Here is a 12,523-nt window from a genome sequence, read left to right on the forward strand (position 1 = left end):
CCCACTCCCCCCATCCCCCCCACCGCCGCAACATACACACACCTGCACTGACTCTGGGCTTGGCCATGTGACTTCCTTTTGGCCAATAAGACATTGGTCAGCATGATAGAAGGAGAAGCTTGGTAGATAAGTGCTCACAGTGAAGTTGCCTGTTTGGAATGTTTGCTTTTGAAGCCCTGAGCTCCCATGTAAGAAGGTGCAGGTACCCTACTGGAGATACGTGGGGGTAAAGACAGAGAGAGGGGGCGGGGAAATGGAGGGACAGGAGCCCAGCTGTCAGCTACTTCAGCCATCTCAGCCGAGGGTTAGTCATGTGAGTGAAAAAGCCATTTTGGACATTTTAGCCCCATTTGAGGCCATGTGGAAGAGAAGAACCACCCCGCTGGACCCAGCCAACCCACAGAATCACAAAATATAATAAATCATTGTTGTTTTAAGTCACTAAATTCTGGTGAGCTTTATTATGTAGTAATAGGTAGACAGCTGAAAGCCCTGTTGAATTAGAATCTGTGGCTATAGCCAGAATCTCCATTTTATATAAACCTCCAGAGGGTTCTGATTCTTGCTAAAGCTCGAGAATCCCTGGAAGGGGAAAAGGCCTAATTCAAGTTGCCACGAGCTGTGTGACTTTGGAGAAATTCCTTCTCCCATTCCTCATCTCCTTGTGTGTAACAGAGATGAGTACAGACTCCAGAGATTAATGGAGAGGAGAGGGCTCTGTGAATCTGAACCACCAGATGGAAGTGAGGGGTTATCTTTATTATCAGTACTGTTGGCCATACTGGAGTGTGCACTGAGCACCATCTGTATGCCTAGACTAAACCTGGTGTAAGTTGCTGTGTCAGACTATGATTGTGATCATCCTTGTTCAATTTAATTTCCCTGGGATACCAGAGGTGAGAAAGTGAGTGGTGGTGTTCATGGGAGTGGTGGCATGGGGGACAGTCCATCCAAACTACAGCAAGGCCTGTGGTTCCATCTCCAGAGGGTGCCCTGAATCAGACTTCACCATTGCACCATCATCATTCTCCTGGGCTATTGCAGTACCTGCTTCTTAAATTTTTAATTGAAGTATATACATATATACAATGAGGTTCACAAATCTTAGATATGCAATTTAATGCATTTATACATATGTAAACACCTGTGAAATCACCACTCAGATGAGGACAAAACATTTCCAGGATGCCAGAAGGCACCCTCATGCTCCCTCTTGTTGACAGCTTCCAGAAGCAACTGCTGTTCTGACTTCTATCTCTATAGATTAGATTTGACCATTCTTGATTTATCTATAGTGTTTTTGAGTGTATAGATTTTTTTAGTGATTCTCCTAGGTATGTATGTTACGCGTGTGTGTGTATACTATATATATAGAGATATATATAGTATATAGATATAGAGATATATATATATAGTATACACACACACACACACACACACACACACACACACAACTTATCACAGTCTATTGGTGTCGGTATTTACCAGTTCAAGCAAAGTGTAGAAAATTTATGTCCCTTTAAGTCCTTTTACCCTCCCCCACTTGTAATTTTAATAAGCACTTTCTTTACATACTTTGAGAAACACATCGGTCAATGTCGTAATTTTTGCTTCAACCCTCAAACATAATTTAGAAAACTCAAGAGGATGAGGAAAGTCTACCATCCTTACCCATATTTTTTGCTCTTTCTGTTGTTCTCTCTTCCTTGTGCTATAAGATTACTTCTTTCAACATTTCCTTTCTGTTTCAAGAATTTTCTTCAGCCATTCTTTTAGGGTAGGTCTGCTAACAACAAATTCTCTTAGTTCTCCTACATCTGAGAATGTCTTGATTTCTCCTTATATCCTAAAGGATATTTTCACTGGGTTTAGTATTCTAAGCTGACAGTTCTTTTCTTTTAGCAAGTAAAACATATCCTGCCACTTCTGGCCTCCATGATTTCTGATGAGAAATCTGCTGTCATTGAATTTTTTTCTGTTTTGGGTAGGTGTCATCTTTCTCTCTCTGCTTTTAGGATTTTTGATTGGTTTTAGTTTTCAGGAGTTTGATTCTGTTGTGTCTTGGAGAGGATTTCTAATAGTTTACCTGTTTGGAGTTTATAAGCTTCTTAAATCTGTAGATATATGTCTTTTGCCAAATCTGAGTGTGATTTTTCAGCCACTGTTTCTTTGAATACTTTTTTGGCTGCACATTCTTTCTCCTCTCCGTCTGGGACTGTAACAGAATGTTGGATCTTTTGTTATAGGCCCACAGTTTCCTGAGGCAGTAGTCATTTTTTTTTTTTTTCAGTTCATTTTCTCTCTGTTATTCAGATTGGCTAATTTCTATTTTTCTATCTTCAAGTTTACTGATCTTTCCCCTCTTGTTCCATTCTGCTGTTGAGCTCATCTAAGCTTTCAGTTCCAAAATTTCAATTTGATTCTTCTTTATATCTTCTATTTCTTTGCTAAGGCTTCCTCTTTTTTCATTTGTTTCAAGTGTATTCATAATTTCCGATAGAAACATTTTTAAGATTTCAGCTTTAACATCCTTGTCAGATAATTCCAGTATTTGTGTCATCTTGGTGTTGGCATCTGTTGGTTGCCTTTTCTCATTCAGGTTGATATTTTCCTAGTTCTTGGCATGGCAGATGATTTTTTTTGAATCCTGGACATCAGGATATTATGTTATGAGACATGGGTTCTTAGTTTAACCTTGTTTCTTAGCAGCCCTGGTGGTAGGTGGAGATGGAAGTCCAGATTCCCCACTTGACTTTAGTTGACACCCTGGTGGGGGACAGAGGTGCCTCCTTACTGCTGGGCAAAGGTGGGAGTTCTGGCTTTCCATTGGACCTCCACCAGCACCTCCCTGCCTGGAAAGAGAGAGATACCTCATTACTGCTCCCCGTGTGGTCTTCACTGACCTGTTACTGCTGGGGGATGGTGACAGTCCTGACCAGGCCTCCTCTGATACCAATCCAGAATGGAGGGGAGGGCATCTTATTACTACCGGGTGGGTATGAAGATCCCAGCTCCCCACTCATTCTTCTCTGTAACCACCCTTGGTGGTGGGGGATGGGGCACTGGTTACAGCCAAGCCCAGCTGTCTACTCAGCCCCTGCTCGTGGTGGTGGTGGTGGTCTGCCTCGAGTTGCAATTTTTCTTATGGTGTTTGGCTAGAGTAGGGCATTTATTGTTTTAATAGTTTTTGTCTTGCCAGACAGTGACTTTCCTAGTCCTTTGGCTCGAGAGGGCAGCCTTTTCTTGGAGCCGTTTTTGTTCGCACGCATTGGTATTTCTGGGTTGCTGACTTCTCCAGCAACAAATCTGGGATATGTTGAGTTGAGGGGGAAAAAAAGCAGAGAACTCATTGCTGTGTCATTCCTTGGGTCCTGAGGTCCCTAGTCAGTCTGCCTTCTTCTCTCTCCCTTTAGAGTCTTTATATGTTTGTTTTATATAAGAGGTCCAGGGTTTTTAGCTGTACTTTGCAGGAGGAATAGAGGAAAGTGCAGCTTTCCCCAGAATCAGAAGTCCAGATTTACTTGTTCTTGAACTTCATATAAATAGAATCCACTGTGTATGTTCTTTTAAGTTTGGCTTCTCTTGCCCAGCAAGATGTCTGGAGATTTTTCTTTTTCTTTATTTTTTTTTAGGTGAGGCAACCCTTGGTTGGCCTCACAGATTGCAAGGACCTTGTCAGCTTACAGTCCCTTATTTTTTATGCCTAGAGCACCTGGTCTTCCTAGGTGGTCTCCCATCCAAGTACTAACCAGGCCCAAACCTTGCTTAGCTTCTGAGATCAGACAGAATCGGGCTTGTTCAGGGTGGCATGGCCGTAGGAGATTTTTCTATGTAGTTATGTGTAGTTTGATGTTTTTTCATTGCCGTGTGGTATTCAACTGTGTGAACAAATCACATGGTAGAATCTGCACAGTGGAAAAGCAAACTACCCTTACTCCATGCAATAAACCACACAATTTGTTTATCTATCCTTCTGTGGATGGGTTGCTTCTAGTTTGGTGATAATAAGAACAAAGCTGCTACAAACGTTCTTGGGCATATGTTTTAGTGACCACAAGCACTCATTTCTGCTGGGAATAAATATTGCAAAAGCCTCTTAATTGGTTTCCTTGCTTTAGCCTTTGCCCCTTTCTAGTCACTGCCACATAAAAGCCACAGTGATCTTTTAAAAACATAAATTAGGTCCTCTCCCCCGACCTCGCCCCTTGATCCAAAACACCAATGGCTTCCCTTCATACTTAGAATAAAATCCAGAGTCTTCACTATGGCCTACAAGACCTACAGGCTCTGGCCCCTGCCTGCTTCTTCTTTATTCTTACCTTATCTACTTACTCTCTGCCATCCCTTGTCCACCCCACACCCCATCTGTCCATTCAGTTTTGGGGTGCCTTCAATGTGCCTAGCTTACTCTTACCTCAGGACATTGGCCCTTGCTGTTCCCTCTGCCAGAAACACTCTTCCCCCAAATCATCACAGACCTCCTTTTCTCCCTTTATTTAGATCTTTGTTCAAATGTCATCTCTTCAAAGAGGGATTCTAAAACCACCCCACTCAACCTCTCTATCTCTTTACCCCTCATTATTTTTCTTGACAGTAGTGATCACCACATGCACTTCTATTGTTTATTTGTTGTCTGTCTTCTCCTTTTGGCACGAAACATTCATGAGGTTATCTTGGGCTTATGTGCTGTGTCCCACTCCCTAGAGCAGTGCTGCACATAGTAGGTGCTCTGAAAATATTTATTAAATGTATTTAAGACACTGGCATGGGATTTAGTCACACACGCCTCGGTTCAACACCAGTGTCATCTTTTGGCTGTGTATCATAGGGCAAGTTCCTTAACCTGGTACTCCTCCCACTCTCTTCTCCTGGGATCTTGTGACAATGTAGATTTGGATTCAGAAGGTTTGGAGTTGGGACCTGAGAAGCTGCATGTCTTCCCAGCTCCCAGGTGGGACCCAGACTTTGAGTAGCAAGGTCTTAACCCACCTGAGCCTCGGTTTCCACACCTGTAAAATTGTTCATTGTGGAAAGCAAGTGGGTAAAGTACATGCCACGGACTTAGCAGGTGCTCAGTAAGTATCTATTGCCCTTCCTCTGGGCACTTTTCAGGTTCTGAAACTTGAAGTTGCCCTTGTTTTTTTTCCCTCTAATCCTCCAGTCCCCACATGTTTAGCCCCACATAGACCTTCAGGAGAGCCTTATCCATTTTATTTATCCATTGCTGGATAGCCATGGGCCAGGGTTTGGGGAGGATCCTGACATTTTGACAATCATGGGAACATTATGTAAATAAGATGCAAAGTAGCAGCTAATGAGCCCTGATTGCATTTGCCCTGGGAACATGTGGGATAACTGCCGTCTTGGAGCGGGGCGGGCAGTGAATGCTCTTTGAGTTGGGCAAGGAGGAGGTGACAGAGGGCTCAGCTTCTCTTTGGGGCACAAGGGCAGTTGCTCTGTGGCCTGGGCGAGGCCGCCTCCTCATTTGTAGTTTGATCCTGCCTGTGGACTGGAACATGGTTAAGGTCCAGGAACAAGGGCTGGGGTCGGGAGTGGGGTGTGTGCGTGTTTGGGGGTGGGGTCTTTGGGCCTGTCAGACCTGCAAGGGGAGGAATACTGGGCTGCAGATGGGTGACTTGGCTGTCCCTCCTGACAGCAGATGAGGCTGGATCAGGCTGACAGTGGGGGTGGGGTAGGGGTGGATGCTTCCTGGGCTGAGGAAGCAGGGAGTGACAGAGGGGTCACTTTCTGCCACGGAGCCTGTCTTGAGTGCGGGAGGGCAGAACCCTAGGGTCTGCCAGGCAGCAGATGGGGCCAGATCAGGCTAATGGAGGGTTAGGTGGGGGGCAGTTGTCTTTTGTATCCCTGGATGGAGTCACCTTTTTAGAAGAAAGATGATCTGGGGCTGGGGGCCAGCAGGTGGGCAGGGGGCTCTGTTTACAGCCTCTGGAAACTCAATCCCTCTTTGTCCCCTAGCTGAGGTCTCCTCGTTCTCCAGGGAGCCACTTCTCTCAGGTGCCAAGTATCCCTATTCTCCCAGACATGCCACGGACTTAGCAGGTGCTCAGTGAGTATCCTCAACCTGACCCTCTGCTGAGGACCTCCAGGCTTGGGGATGCCCAGTGGCAGCCTTCTGGCTCAAGGAAGGCCAGGCTGCAAGTTACCTGTCATTTTGGGGTCCTCACTCATGCCCACTACTTGATTGGCATTTCAAGTATATAGGACCCTGTCCTGGCTTTGATCTAAGGATGAGAAGCATACTTACCCTGGAACTCCCAGAAACTGGGTAGCTGTTGTCATGTTTCCCAACTAGATCTGAATGGAACCAATGTGGAACATTGAAAAAAACTTGGCAGGCAGAGGATTCAAATCTCAGCCCAGGCATTTAATAGCTTTGTCACCTCGGGCGAATTGCTCAGTCTCTCAGAGTCCCTGTTTCCTTATCAGTCCTGTGACTTGACCTGCAGGGCTACTGTGATAGCCACACAGGCTACAAGAGAATAGGAGTTCAGTAAGTTCACTAACTAGTCAACTGGAAGGCCGGAACTCTGGCCCATAGCTGTGTCCCAGCACTTAAAACAGTCCCACGCACATAGTGGGTACATAGTAAATATCTGTTGAATGAATGAAATGCCCTGTTTCATCTATTCCAAGATGATTTTTCACCTCACATTTGACATCTCTGATATTAGGATGTTTCATACAATTTATAGCATGTCCGATTCAATTGGCATCAGTCTGATGGTTGGGAGAGATCTTAGACGGGATGAAATATGAAGAGGCTATCATTAACAGGCAGCTTCTTGCTTAATTTTCAGTGGGTTTCTGGTTCTTTCCAGTTGTATCTGTGCTTCTGGGCTGTGTGGGGTCCCTGAGAATTGCCCTGGAGCACAGGGGCTGCAGTGACCCCTGCCTGAGGTCCTCTGAGGTGGTGACGGGGTAGGGACAGGGCATCCTGTGGGACATGGTATGCATCCTGGGACCCAGTCCCTACTTAGTTCCCCCCCCCCCCCACCGCCCCCACTGGATGTTGTCCCTTCTGTGGGGTAGCAGGACTGTCTGAAGCATGGAATTCCCTCTGACAGGGAAGGGCCCATTTTACTCTATAGCTCCAAGGCCCAGGACTGGACAGCAACCAGGAAGGAGGGTGAGGATATCTGTGAGCCCCCCTAGGCTGAAAGGCTTTAAGTAGGATCTAGTCTGGACTAGGGAGAGGACTTTGAGAATGAGAGTGGGGGAGTGGGGAAGTGGGGGAGAGTGGACCCTGTCTCCACCCCCACCCCAGTCCCCTCTAGCAGCAGAGCTGAGACAAAGTGGGCAGATTAGTGTATGATCCCTAGAGAGGGGTGCAGAGCAGAGTCAGATCTTGTCCCCAGAAGTGGCTCGTTATTTAATTCCCTGATTGGGACACTTTTACTGTGTCATTGATGCCTTCAAATGAGGCAAAGTTTGTGATTTAGTGTAGGAAGGGTTTGTGTGTTGTATATTCTGCATCCTTATAGATGTGTGTGCACGTCTTAAGATGTTTGTGCACTGATATTAGTGTTACAGTTATATATATGTATATGTGTGTGTTACCTGTGCACATACAGGTAGATACACAGGCTTGTGAAAATGCCTGTACACAAATATGTGTCATGGCTTTTTGTATATGTAAGTATGTTGTTTGGAGTGCACATGTGCATGAATACATGTTGGCATGTATGGATCACGTGTGTGTAGTGTGAGCTTAGATGTCTGCTCTGAGGGCTGTGTGACAGCTGTGACATGTGGGAGAAGCACCAGAGTTGGAATCACAAGGCCTCACTACCAAAATGAGCCCAGGAGCCTTGGATGCTCAGAAAAGTTATTTTACTATTGTGGGCCTCAGTTTCCAATCTGTAAAATGGGCAGGGGACATCATGGAGTGAGGCTGTGGATAAACATCTCACATTCAGCCTGACCCAGAAAATACTCAAAATAAGATGTTGAGTAATGACCGAAGGTGAATGAATGAATGAGCAAATAGAAATATTTACAGAGCAGCGTGCAGTCAGATTTTAAGGACCTGAAGGAAGTACATGGAAAAGTGCAGCTTACAGTGTCTAGTAGGGATAGCAGGAGGCAGGGCCTTGAGAGGAAAGAGAGGAAAGAGGCTGGAGCAGCGTTCCCCCAACAGTCTAGGGTGGCCATGTGAGCCTATGTGTCCGCCAGCATCTCTGTGAAGGTGAAGTGTGCACACTTGCCAGTGTGATGCAGGCGCCACGTAGAAGGCGGGCGTCCCCTGGTGTACATAGGAGGGAGGCTGTCTGTGCGAGCATTGCCCAGTTGCCATAGAAACGAGCAGAAGGAGGTGGGTGGCTGGGGATGGAGGCGGGTCGGGAGGAGGGAGGGGAGGAGGCGGTGGTGGGGGGCGGGGAGCTGGCTTCTGCAGTTCTGGCGCTGCTGCTGCCTTCCTGAGCGAGCGGTGCAGGGAACCCAACAGGACAGAGCCCCCAGCCCGGGCACTAGGCCCCCTCCCTGCCTACCACCACGGAGAAGGAGGAGGACAGCCAGCCCCTCTGGCCCTGGCCTGGCCCAGCGGGGGCAGTGCGCTCCTACCTGCCCCTGGCTTGGTACCAAGACAGGCCCAGGTAGGCATCCGGATGGGGACGGCTGGAGTAGGCTTCATGGAGAGTGGGGCCCCCGGGCTACTCCTGCCTTCCTACCAGCAGCACCTGGTAGCAAGCAGAGGGGCCAGAGGGGCCAGGGCCAGTGGATGGGTGGGGAGCAGCCAGCATCCTGGAGGCACTCTTCAGAACCTGGGTCCTCACCATCAGGAGGACTGTCCCCTGTTGCCTTTCCTCTTCTGCACTGCCATCCTTCTCCCCACCACTGCCACAGGTCCTGACTGTAGAGATGCCCCACTTCTCTGGGGGAAGTGAGCTGAGAGGGGCTGGGGCTTCCAGGAACCCACAGTGCCATCCCTTCACAGGCTGAGGCTTGAGAGGGTGGGCGACAGGGAGAAGTGAGGATGTCCCCCACCCCCACTCAGGACACTAGTAGGCCCTGGCCATTTGGAACCAGCAGGCTCAGTCCCACCCCCTGCACCGACAGCCTCCTAGCTGGCCCCATGGTCTCAGGCATTGGACTTAGAAACCTCTGGTCAGGGAGGAGGCATGTTTCTCCTTTCCCCCCAAGCTCAGGCCCTTCCCCTCCTTATTCTCTCTGCAGTCCTAGATCCTCAGATCTCCCAAAGGACCCCTGTCCCACCCCAGCAAGCTCAGAGTCCCCATGTTGAGGTACAGGAGAGCAGGCCCCGGTGGATGTGCCTGTGGCCCTCCCTCCCCCCAATTTCTGTCCCTTTGCTGCATTGCTTTCAGAGACAGACTCCTGCTGCTGCTGGGGGAGCTTGGGCACTGCGGAGGAGCCTCTGCTGCTGCTCAGACAGAGGTGGGGCTGGGGCCTGGGGAGGAACTGGGCTGTACTGCCTCTGCTCTGGGTACAGAGGGGCAGGATGGGCCTGTGGTGCAGTGCGTGGGGTGCGCCTGGTCTGGATTTGCCTTGGGACTGAACTGAACAGCCTTGGCCTGTGTGGGGAGGCAGTCCTAGCCAAGGGGGGCAGGGGGTTCGTGTGTGCAACCTTGAGCGTGCCTAGAGTACCTGGGAGGCAAAGGGTCTGCCCCCTTCTTCCGCCTGTCTTCTCTACCCAGCACCCACTGAGAGCTTGGCTGGTCCTTTGCTGACCCTGGCACCATGTTGTGGAGCTTCTTCCCCTGGGCACTTGGGGGTCAGAGGACCTTGGCAGGAGCTGAGGAGGGGTCCCTGGGCCTGTAATAAGGTAGAAGATTTTGTGCTGAGAAGCTGACATAGCTCCGTTCACTTCTGCAAATGTTAGTTGCACCTGCTGAATGTTAGGCACAGGGATCTCCTGCTTTGGGGTTAAGGGCCCGAGGGTGAGAGGGCAGGTCTCAGGTGGGGAGTGCAGATCTGTCCAGGAGCTGGCAGCCATATAACCCATGTACACTATCACCATCTGCCCCTGCTTCTCTGAACCCTATCTCCCTCCTCCCTACCAGGGCCTGGGCCTGGCATTGGCATTTGCAGCTGGGCTTGCCTCCTTCCCAGTCAGAACAGGAGGCTGGTGAGGCCTGAAGAGCAGACTCTTTTGGCAAGAACTAGAAGGAACTGTTTCTTCCCCAAACCCTCCAGGCCTGGCCCTGACCTCCCCTACTCCTGGCTTGCCTTCTCTAGGCCACATTTCCTTCTCCTTATTTTTTTTTCTTTCCAATGGGTCCCTAGGGTCTGTCTTTGCTTGTTCTGACTCTCTCCTACACTCTCTTGCCCCCAGACTCTGGAGCAGTGAGCCCACTAGAATAGCTTCCATATTTCCCAGGCTTTCATATTCCCGGAGGGCATATTTCCCAGCTCCACCCCTTTGCACCCAGTGGGCCCACTGCCCAGGGCACCTGCCTGGAAGCCAGGTTGGGGCCCTCCCCCAGTAGCCTTTTCCATGTCAAAGGGAGCTGAGAGAGGGCCCAGGAGCACTCAGAGGCCTGGGGCTCAGGGGTCCTGGGACTGGAAGAACAATTTGGCCCCAGGTTGACCCCCCCTCCACATGGCCCCCAATGCAGGAGCTCTGGGGTAGAATAAGGAGACATCTCTGCTTGGCTCTTAATGGGTAACTCAGGGCTCCAAAACTGAGCTCCTGTCTCCTCCAAATCATTCCTCCTGCCGTGTTCTCCACCTACCAGCTGCTTAGGCCCAGACCCTGGAGCCATCATTGACTCCTTCTCACACTCACCTTCAAACCATCAGCAAATCCTGTTGGCTCTAATGTCACAGTGTTTTCAGATGCCAACCCCTTCTCATTGCTTCCAGCTAAATTACCACCTTGGGTGAGCCCCCATTTTTCCTCATCGGGACGACTGCAGCTGCTTGCCAGCAGATTCCCTGTCCTCCTCATCCCCCTGTAACTTGCTCTTCCACCTAAGCCAGATCACATCCCAGCTCTTCTCAAACCCTGCAGTAGTTCCCATCTCACTCAGTTGGGGAAAGAGTCAAAGGCCCTACTCTGATCTACAAGGCCCCGTGTGACCTGCATCCTCTCCCAGTCTCCTGACCTCACCCCACCCCTCTGCACCTCACTCACTCTGCTCTAGCTGCTTGGCCCCCTGTTCCTCAACCATGGCAGCCATGCTTCTGCCTCAGGGCCTTTGCGCTGGCTGTTCTCTCTGCCTGGATGCTCTTCCCCCGGATTCCTGCATGACTCCCTCCCTCACTTCCTTTGGGTCTTTGCTGAAATGTCACTTTCTGAGAATGGCCATCTCTGACCATCCTGTGTAAAACAGCCTCACTCCTAACCCCCACCATCCCTCCCTGTCCCCTTCCCTGTCTTATTCTTCTCCACATCCCTTGTCACCTTCTAATACATTTGATCATTTACTTATTCATCTGGTTTCTTGTCTGTTTAGCCCCTTTGGAATGTCAGCTCCACAAGGGCAGGGAGTTTTCTGTCTTGCGTCCTGCTTTGGCCCAGGGCTGCACCATAAGGATCAGGTCTGCAATTTAAAGCCAGGAGTCTCTGCCTCGGCGACTGGCCTCTGCCTCCATGCTATAACGGAGGCCCTGTGATTCAGCCCTCACAGGGGAAGGGATCTAATGCCCCTGTGGCTGGGAAGTTGCCCTGGAGGCATCGAGTTTGGCAGGATATCCTGCATGGACTGGGTCTATCCTTCTTGCCTTTTTCTGCTCAAGCCATGGCCAGGACAGCTCTACCTGGCCAGGAAGGGGAGGAGAGTGAGCTGTATGCATCCCATTCCCAGTGCTGCTGACCAGGAAGGGGCCTGGTTAGACTCCATTCCACAGTTCTGTGGGAAAGCCTGCTGCACGCCCACCAGAAGCATTGCCCACAGAGTGACCAGACCTGGCCCCCACCCTCCAGGAGGCCACAGATGCACAGGGCTCAGGACAGTACAGACCTCTGCAGAGGGGCCAAGTGTGGGATGACTAGTCTCGAGGAAAGAGATGCACCCAGAGCAGAGAGGACGGGGCCTGTCTTTCTACCAGCTTCCACTCCTGCCTCCCCATCTGTGGTGTCTCAGTTTGAGCTCCCCCCAGAAGCCGAGCTTGGGACAAGGATCTGATTAGAGCAGTTCATTTGGGAGGAGGGTCTCCGGAGACACTGAGAGTGTGGAGATGAAATAGGCAGGGTGCTTTGTCAAGCCAGTTCCCACTGCGGGCAACTAGGGATCGGTCCCGAGGAGCACCTTTGGGAACCAGTGTGGGAAACACCTCAGACTTAGCCATCAGGAGGGTAGGGAGCTGTGTATACCCCAACTTCTGCCATCGTTGCTTGAGGCTGGAACCCTCTTACCCTGCCTGATTTTCCTCTTAACTGTTGTCACCGCCTAACAAGGTGATATTTTTTCACTTCTTGGCTTTCTGCCTGCATGAGAGTATATACTCCATGCAGGGAGGGCCGATCTGTTCCCTGCTGAGCCATCTTAGAGTCTCCCTAGAGGCTGAATGGGATTTTGCCTCCTCCACTTGGCCTGGGAGCAGG

General features: G+C 49.8%; 1 protein-coding gene and 1 pseudogene across 1 annotated transcript in view; one reads left to right on the forward strand and one right to left on the reverse strand.

Moving 5' to 3' along the window:
• PACSIN1 (protein kinase C and casein kinase substrate in neurons 1) overlaps positions 1-12,523 on the forward strand; it is a 58,103-nt gene that overhangs the window by 27,356 nt on the left and 18,224 nt on the right. The gene's annotated exons all lie outside the window — the stretch shown is intronic.
• LOC111747523 lies at positions 3,701-3,820 on the reverse strand (annotated as a pseudogene).

Source organism: Pteropus vampyrus, unplaced genomic scaffold (assembly GCF_000151845.1).
Source record: "Pteropus vampyrus isolate Shadow unplaced genomic scaffold, Pvam_2.0 Scaffold225, whole genome shotgun sequence".
Classification (NCBI taxonomy): Eukaryota; Metazoa; Chordata; class Mammalia; order Chiroptera; family Pteropodidae; genus Pteropus; species Pteropus vampyrus.